At 48.5% G+C, this 7,725-nt stretch overlaps 1 protein-coding gene across 1 annotated transcript in view; it reads right to left on the bottom strand.

Moving 5' to 3' along the window:
* Positions 1 to 77, bottom strand: part of LOC311125762 (large ribosomal subunit protein uL16m-like) — a 15,646-nt gene extending 15,569 nt beyond the window's left edge. Inside the window, exon 1 of the mRNA XM_084199790.1 lies at positions 1 to 77. This exon is cut by the window's left edge and continues 136 nt beyond it. The gene's annotated coding sequence lies outside the window, so the exon portion shown is untranslated.
* Between the last annotated feature and the right edge of the window lie 7,648 nt (positions 78 to 7,725).

The following is a 7,725-nucleotide window of genomic DNA, read 5'->3' as shown; positions in this document are numbered from 1 at the left end:
GAAACAACTATTATAGGTTACGATAAATAGGTTCGTTTATAAAATCACGCTTGCACAAGGTCGCACCGCTATGAAGCGGGTAAGAATGACAGAGTACTTCCGGGTCACGGATTTTTTGCAACCCTTCAGAATAAAAGTCCCATCCTGTATACTTTGTTTAATTAATAATTATTGCGGAAATTATGGAAAATGTACACAATTATTAATACATTTTATACTAAGTTATCATACAAAGAATAATTAAAAGTAGTTCTATAAGATATTGTCATAAAAAATGTAATAAATGTCAAGCCTACAAATAATTATGTTTTTTGTTTGTGTACTTCTATCATTTATTGCATCTTACAAAATTATCTGTCCATTGTGTAGAGATAGTAGAATGACCCCCCTGAGCAGCGACACTCCTCTGGGTGGAAACTCTGTGGATTTGGAAACTAGTGGACCCCCCCTGAGCAGCGACACTCCTCTGGGTGGAAACTCTGTGGATTTGGAAACTAGTGGACCCCCCCCTGAGCAGCGACACTCCTCTGGGTGGAAACTCTGTGGATTTGGAAACTAGTGGACCCCCCTGAGTAGCGACACTCCTCTGGGTGGAAACTCTGTGGATTTGGAAACTAGTGGACCCCCCCTGAGCAGCGACACTCCTCTGGGTGGAAACTCTGTGGATTTGGAAACTAGTGGACCCCCCCTGAGCAGCGACACTCCTCTGGGTGGAAACTCTGTGGATTTGGAAACTAGTGGACCCCCCTGAGCAGCGACACTCCTCTGGGTGGAAACTCTGTGGATTTGGAAACTAGTGGACCCCCCTGAGCAGCGACACTCCTCTGGGTGGAAACTCTGTGGATTTGGAGAACTAGTGGACCCCCCCTGAGCAGCGACACTCCTCTGGGTGGAAACTCTGTGGATTTGGAAACTAGTGGACCCCCCCTGAGCAGCGACACTCCTCTGGGTGGAAACTCTGTGGATTTGGAAACTAGTGGACCCCCCTGAGTAGCGACACTCCTCTGGGTGGAAACTCTGTGGATTTGGAAACTAGAAGTGCTCCTGAGTAGAATGAAACCCCCTTTTACTGCGACACAATGTTCAGGAAATGGTGTACTACGGTGCAGTATGTTCAATATGAAAAAACTTACTGAACATTGTGCAATATGAATGGGCTAATTAACGATGGGATTTAACCAGTTAAATGTAATCGAAAATGTAATTTACATAATCCCCACAAATAATTATGTATCATAAGAGGACCAGACACAATAACTAGTAATGCTGCATACTCCAAGAAAGGTTCAAATCTCACCTTTATGGTAAAAATAGCAGAACGTCCAGAGCTGCTGATTAGGGCCTGGTCCAGAGTAAGCAGAACGTCCAGAGCTGCTGATTAGGGCCTGGTCCAGAGTAAACAGAACGTCCAGAGCTGCTGATTAGGGCCTGGTCCGGAGTAAACAGAACGTCCAGAGCTGCTGATTAGGGCCTGGTCCGGAGTAAGCAGAACGTCTGGAGCTGCTGATTAGGGCCTGGTCCGGAGTAAACAGAACGTCCAGAGCTGCTGATTAGGGCCTGGTCCGGAGTAAGCAGAACGTCCAGAGCTGCTGATTAGGGCCTGGTCCAGAGTAAGCAGAACGTCCAGAGCTGCTGATTAGGGCCTGGTCCGGAGTAAGCAGAACGTCCAGAGCTGCTGATTAGGGCCTGGTCCGGAGTAAGCAGAACGTCCAGAGCTGCTGATTAGGGCCTGGTCCAGAGGGCCTGGTCCGGAGTAAACAGAACGTCCAGAGCTGCTGATTAGGGCCTGGTCCAGAGTAAACAGAACGTCCAGAGCTGCTGATTAGGGCCTGGTCCGGAGTAAACAGAACGTCCAGAGCTGCTGATTAGGGCCCGGTCCGGAGTAAGCAGAACGTCCAGAGCTGCTGATTAGGAGCCTGGTCCGGAGTAAGCAGAACGTCCAGAGCTGCTGATTAGGAGCCTGGTCCGGAGTAAGCAGAACGTCCAGAGCTGCTGATTAGGGCCTGGTCCGGAGTAAGCAGAACGTCCAGAGCTGCTGATTAGGAGCCTGGTCCGGAGTAAGCAGAACGTCCAGAGCTGCTGACTAGGGCCTGGTCCGGAGTAAGCAGAACGTCCAGAGCTGCTGATTAGGGCCTGGTCCGGAGTAAACAGAACGTCCAGAGCTGCTGATTAGGGCCTGGTCCGGAGTAAGCAGAACGTCTGGAGCTGCTGATTAGGGCCTGGTCCGGAGTAAACAGAACGTCCAGAGCTGCTGATTAGGGCCTGGTCCGGAGTAAGCAGAACGTCCAGAGCTGCTGATTAGGGCCTGGTCCAGAGTAAGCAGAACGTCCAGAGCTGCTGATTAGGGCCTGGTCCGGAGTAAGCAGAACGTCCAGAGCTGCTGATTAGGGCCTGGTCCGGAGTAAGCAGAACGTCCAGAGCTGCTGATTAGGGCCTGGTCCAGAGGGCCTGGTCCGGAGTAAACAGAACGTCCAGAGCTGCTGATTAGGGCCTGGTCCAGAGTAAACAGAACGTCCAGAGCTGCTGATTAGGGCCTGGTCCGGAGTAAACAGAACGTCCAGAGCTGCTGATTAGGGCCCGGTCCGGAGTAAGCAGAACGTCCAGAGCTGCTGATTAGGAGCCTGGTCCGGAGTAAGCAGAACGTCCAGAGCTGCTGATTAGGAGCCTGGTCCGGAGTAAGCAGAACGTCCAGAGCTGCTGATTAGGGCCTGGTCCGGAGTAAGCAGAACGTCCAGAGCTGCTGATTAGGAGCCTGGTCCGGAGTAAGCAGAACGTCCAGAGCTGCTGACTAGGGCCTGGTCCGGAGTAAGCAGAACGTCCAGAGCTGCTGATTAGGGCCTGGTCCGGAGTAAGCAGAACGTCCAGAGCTGCTGATTAGGGCCTGGTCCGGAGTAAGCAGAACGTCCAGAGCTGCTGATTAGGGCCTGGTCCGGAGTAAACAGAACGTCCAGAGCTGCTGATTAGGGCCTGGTCCAGAGTAAGCAGAACGTCCAGAGCTGCTGATTAGGGCCTGGTCCAGAGGGCCTGGTCCGGAGTAAGCAGAACATCCAGAGCTGCTGATTAGGGCCTGGTCCAGAGTAAGCAGAACGTCTGGAGCTGCTGACTCGTTGAAGTAGAAGTTGTCGTCCAAATCGAGGTTAGTGATCGCTGATCTGATGTCCAGAAGATGTTTTCAGTCATAGGAAATGATGGTGGAGACATTATGACCAGGCGTTAGTATTTATTCTGGTAGTGGAAAAACTTGCCTCTTATCAACCACATCCTTGACCTTGTCCCTAACCTCTGACCTCTGACCCTGTGTTGCTGCAGATGCACCAGAGGTCCAACCCCCTGTATGACGGCAGGGTCACTGAGGGAGACAGACAAATAGACGGATCATCACAGTGAAAAAAGGTCCTTTGGATACAAGCCACCAACCATCATCACAGACATGACGCTCACAGCACCCGGCAGATATAGAGACAAGATCTAGCAACCATGATACTGTGAAAATAGGATATATTCTCCAGACAACTCATATACTTCATAATACATTCATGGTGAAACAATTGCCAATGTGGGGATAAAGCTGATAGCCCTGAAATGGCCATAGCATATTGCTCAACAATTCATGCACTATACTTTCATACATATTGCCAGCAATAAAGAGTGTGAATTAAATGTACAATACAATTTAAATATTTTAAATAAAAGCATCTCTGTGTGGTTGAAGCTTGTCATCTCGAAGTAAAACAAATATTTAAAAAAATATGTGTTAGATTTCATGATATATATCTCGTGACTGATTGTGTCACGCCGCAGTTCCATACCACCTTGACCTATAGATGGGGGTTGGGGAGATCCCCATCGTCGCTATTCGTTTGTAGCTTCCATCTGTCAAAGCATCATCGGAGTTAGTCATTACTAATATTCAATCGAGAGTAAAGTAACGTTTAGTGCCTTCTTTGCGGTTTTTGGACACAGCTGATCGCCAGAACGCATACAGCGCCTATTTTAGGCTAACAAGTGACAACGCGTCACTTTCCCCAGGTATGTTTTGGTGAGGAGGGATGCTATTAGCCAATAGCCATGATGATAAAGAGGAGGGATGCTATTAGCCAATAGCCATGATGATAAAGAGGAGGGATGCTATTAGCCAATAGCCATGATGATAAAGAGGAGGGATGCTATTAGCCAATAGCATGTTTTGGTGAGGAGGGATGCTATTAGCCAATAGCCATGATGATAAAGAGGAGGGATGCTATTAGCCAATAGCCATGATGATAAAGAGGAGGGATGCTATTAGCCAATAGCATGTTTTGGTGAGGAGGGATGCTATTAGCCAATAGCCATGATGATAGCATGTTTTGGTGAGGAGGCATGCTATTAGCCAATAGCCATGATGATAGTATGTTTTGGTGAGGAGGGATGCTATTAGCCAATAGCCATGATGATAGTATGTTTTGGTGAGGAGGGATGCTATTAGCCAATAGCCATGATGATAGTATGTTTTGGTGAGGAGGGATGCTATTAGCCAATAGCCATGATGATAGTATGTTTTGGTGAGGAGGGATGCTATTAGCCAATAGCCATGATGATAGTATGTTTTGGTGAGGAGGGATGCTATTAGCCAATAGCCATGATGATAGTATGTTTTGGTGAGGAGGGATGCTATTAGCCAATAGCCATGATGATAGTATGTTTTGGTGAGGAGGGATGCTATTAGCCAATAGCCATGATGATAGTATGTTTTGGTGAGGAGGGATGCTATTAGCCAATAGCCATGATGATAGTATGTTTTGGTGAGGAGGGATGCTATTAGCCAATAGCCATGATGATAGTATGTTTTGGTGAGGAGGGATGCTATTAGCCAATAGCCATGATGATAGTATGTTTTGGTGAGGAGGGATGCTATTAGCCAATAGCCATGATGATAGTATGTTTTGGTGAGGAGGGATGCTATTAGCCAATAGCCATGATGATAGTATGTTTTGGTGAGGAGGGATGCTATTAGCCAATAGCCATGATGATAGTATGTTTTGGTGAGGAGGGATGCTATTAGCCAATAGCCATGATGATAGTATGTTTTGGTGAGGAGGGATGCTATTAGCCAATAGCCATGATGATAGTATGTTTTGGTGAGGAGGGATGCTATTAGCCAATAGCCATGATGATAGTATGTTTTGGTGAGGAGGGATGCTATTAGCCAATAGCCATGATGATAAATGGACGTCTGAACGGACTGACAAATCCAATGCAAAATAAATCCTAGGATAAAATACATGGCAATGCAAACCATTTTACCTTCATTGATTAGAATAGGATTGACACCATTGATAAAGACGAGCAAAAATGACTGTATAAATGTGCTTATGGAGAATCTCATGGAGAAGCCCTCTTCAATTCAAAACACGGGGTTTCAATGGGTTTGAAGTCCGGAGACTGAGATGGCCATTGCAACATTTACATTTTGTGGCCAATTAACCATTTATTTGTGGATTTTGATGTGTGCTTGGGGTCATTGTCTTGCTGGAAGATCCACTTGAGGCCAAGTTTCAGCTACCTGACAGAGGCAACCAGGTTTTGGGCTAAAATGTCCTGGTACTTGGTAAAGTCCATGATGCTGTTGACCTTAACAAGGGCCCCTTAGGACCAGTGGAAGCAAAACAGCCCCCATAACATCAAAGATCCACCACCATACTTTACAGTTATGTTCTACTCATGCATCCTTATTTCGACACCAAACCCACCACCGGTGTGCCTGGCCAAAGAGCACCGGTTCCAATCCAAGTGCCAGTGCCGTTTAGCGAACTCCAGTCGTTTACATTAGCCGGATGACATGAACATAGAGCTCTTTGGCTACGCACACCAATGGAGCAATTGTATTAGCATAAAATAATATAATTACCCACAAAAAATGTAGCATACAATATAGCTCAGTATTTGTATTATTTTTATACAGTCGTTTTTGCTCATCTTTATCAAAGGGTGTCAATAATTTGGGACCCCACTATCTATTACATGAAATGTAAAATGATCCCTGACTACAAATAATGATGTGTTTGCTTACTCAGTACTCCTAGCCTAGGAGGCTAACAGGATCAGATAGCCTCCTGGGCTAGAGGCTAACAGGATCAGATAGCCTCCTGGGCTAAAGGCTAACGGGATCAGATAGCCTCCTAGGCTAGAGGCTAACGGGATCAGATAGCCTCCTAGGCTAGAGGCTAACGGGATCAGATAGCCTCCTAGGCTAGAGGCTAACAGGATCAGATAGCCTCCTAGGCTAGAGGCTAACGGGATCAGATAGCCTCCTAGGCTAGAGGCTAACGGGATCAGATAGCCTCCTAGGCTAGAGGCTAACGGGATCAGATAGCCTCCTGGGCTAGAGGCTAACGGGATCAGATAGCCTCCTAGGCTAGAGGCTAACGGGATCAGATAGCCTCCTGGGCTAGAGGCTAACGGGATCAGATAGCCTCCTGGGCTAGAGGCTAACAGGATCAGATAGCCTCCTAGGCTAGAGGCTAACGGGATCAGATAGCCTCCTGGGCTAGAGGCTAACAGGATCAGATAGCCTCCTAGGCTAGAGGCTAACAGGATCAGATAGCCTCCTAGGCTAGAGGCTAACAGGATCAGATAGCCTCCTGGGCTAGAGGCTAACAGGATCAGATAGCCTCCTGGGCTAGAGGCTAACGGGATCAGATAGCCTCCTGGGCTAGAGGCTAACGGGATCAGATAGCAGCCTCCTAGGCTAGAGGCTAACGGGATCAGATAGCAGCCTCCTAGGCTAGAGGCTAACGGGATCAGATAGCCTCCTAGGCTAGAGGCTAACAGGATCAGATAGCCTCCTGGGCTAGAGGCTAACGGGATCAGATAGCCTCCTAGGCTAGAGGCTAACGGGATCAGATAGCCTCCTGGGCTAGAGGCTAACGGGATCAGATAGCCTCCTGGGCTAGAGGCTAACAGGATCAGATAGCCTCCTGGGCTAGAGGCTAACGGGATCAGATAGCCTCCTGGGCTAGAGGCTAACAGGATCAGATAGCCTCCTAGGCTAGAGGCTAACAGGATCAGATAGCCTCCTGGGCTAGAGGCTAACAGGATCAGATAGCCTCCTGGGCTAGAGGCTAACAGGATCAGATAGCAGCCTCCTAGGCTAGAGGCTAACGGGATCAGATAGCAGCCTCCTAGGCTAGAGGCTAACGGGATCAGATAGCCTCCTAGGCTAGAGGCTAACCGGATCAGATAGCCTCCTAGGCTAGAGGCTAACAGGATCAGATAGCCTCCTGGGCTAGAGGCTAACGGGATCAGATAGCCTCCTGGGCTAGAGGCTAACGGGATCAGATAGCCTCCTGGGCTAGAGGCTAACGGGATCAGATAGCAGCCTCCTAGGCTAGAGGCTAACGGGATCAGATAGCAGCCTCCTAGGCTAGAGGCTAACGGGATCAGATAGCAGCCTCCTAGGCTAGAGGCTAACAGGATCAGATAGCCTCCTAGGCTAGAGGCTAACGGGATCAGATAGCCTCCTGGGCTAGAGGCTAACGGGATCAGCTAGCCTCCTAGGCTAGAGGCTAACGGGATCAGATAGCCTCCTAGGCTAGAGGCTAACGGGATCAGATAGCCTCCTAGGCTAGAGGCTAACGGGATCAGATAGCCTCCTAGGCTAGAGGCTAACGGGATCAGATAGCAGCCTCCTAGGCTAGAGGCTAACAGGATCAGATAGCAGCCTCCTAGGCTAGAGGCTAACGGGAT

The sequence above is a fragment of the Coregonus lavaretus genome (assembly GCF_964263955.1).
Source record: "Coregonus lavaretus genome assembly, contig: HAP1_SCAFFOLD_610, whole genome shotgun sequence".
Taxonomy (NCBI): Eukaryota; Metazoa; Chordata; class Actinopteri; order Salmoniformes; family Salmonidae; genus Coregonus; species Coregonus lavaretus.
The sequence above is the reverse complement of the archived record's forward strand: the minus strand, read 5'-3'. Positions and strand labels throughout refer to the sequence as shown.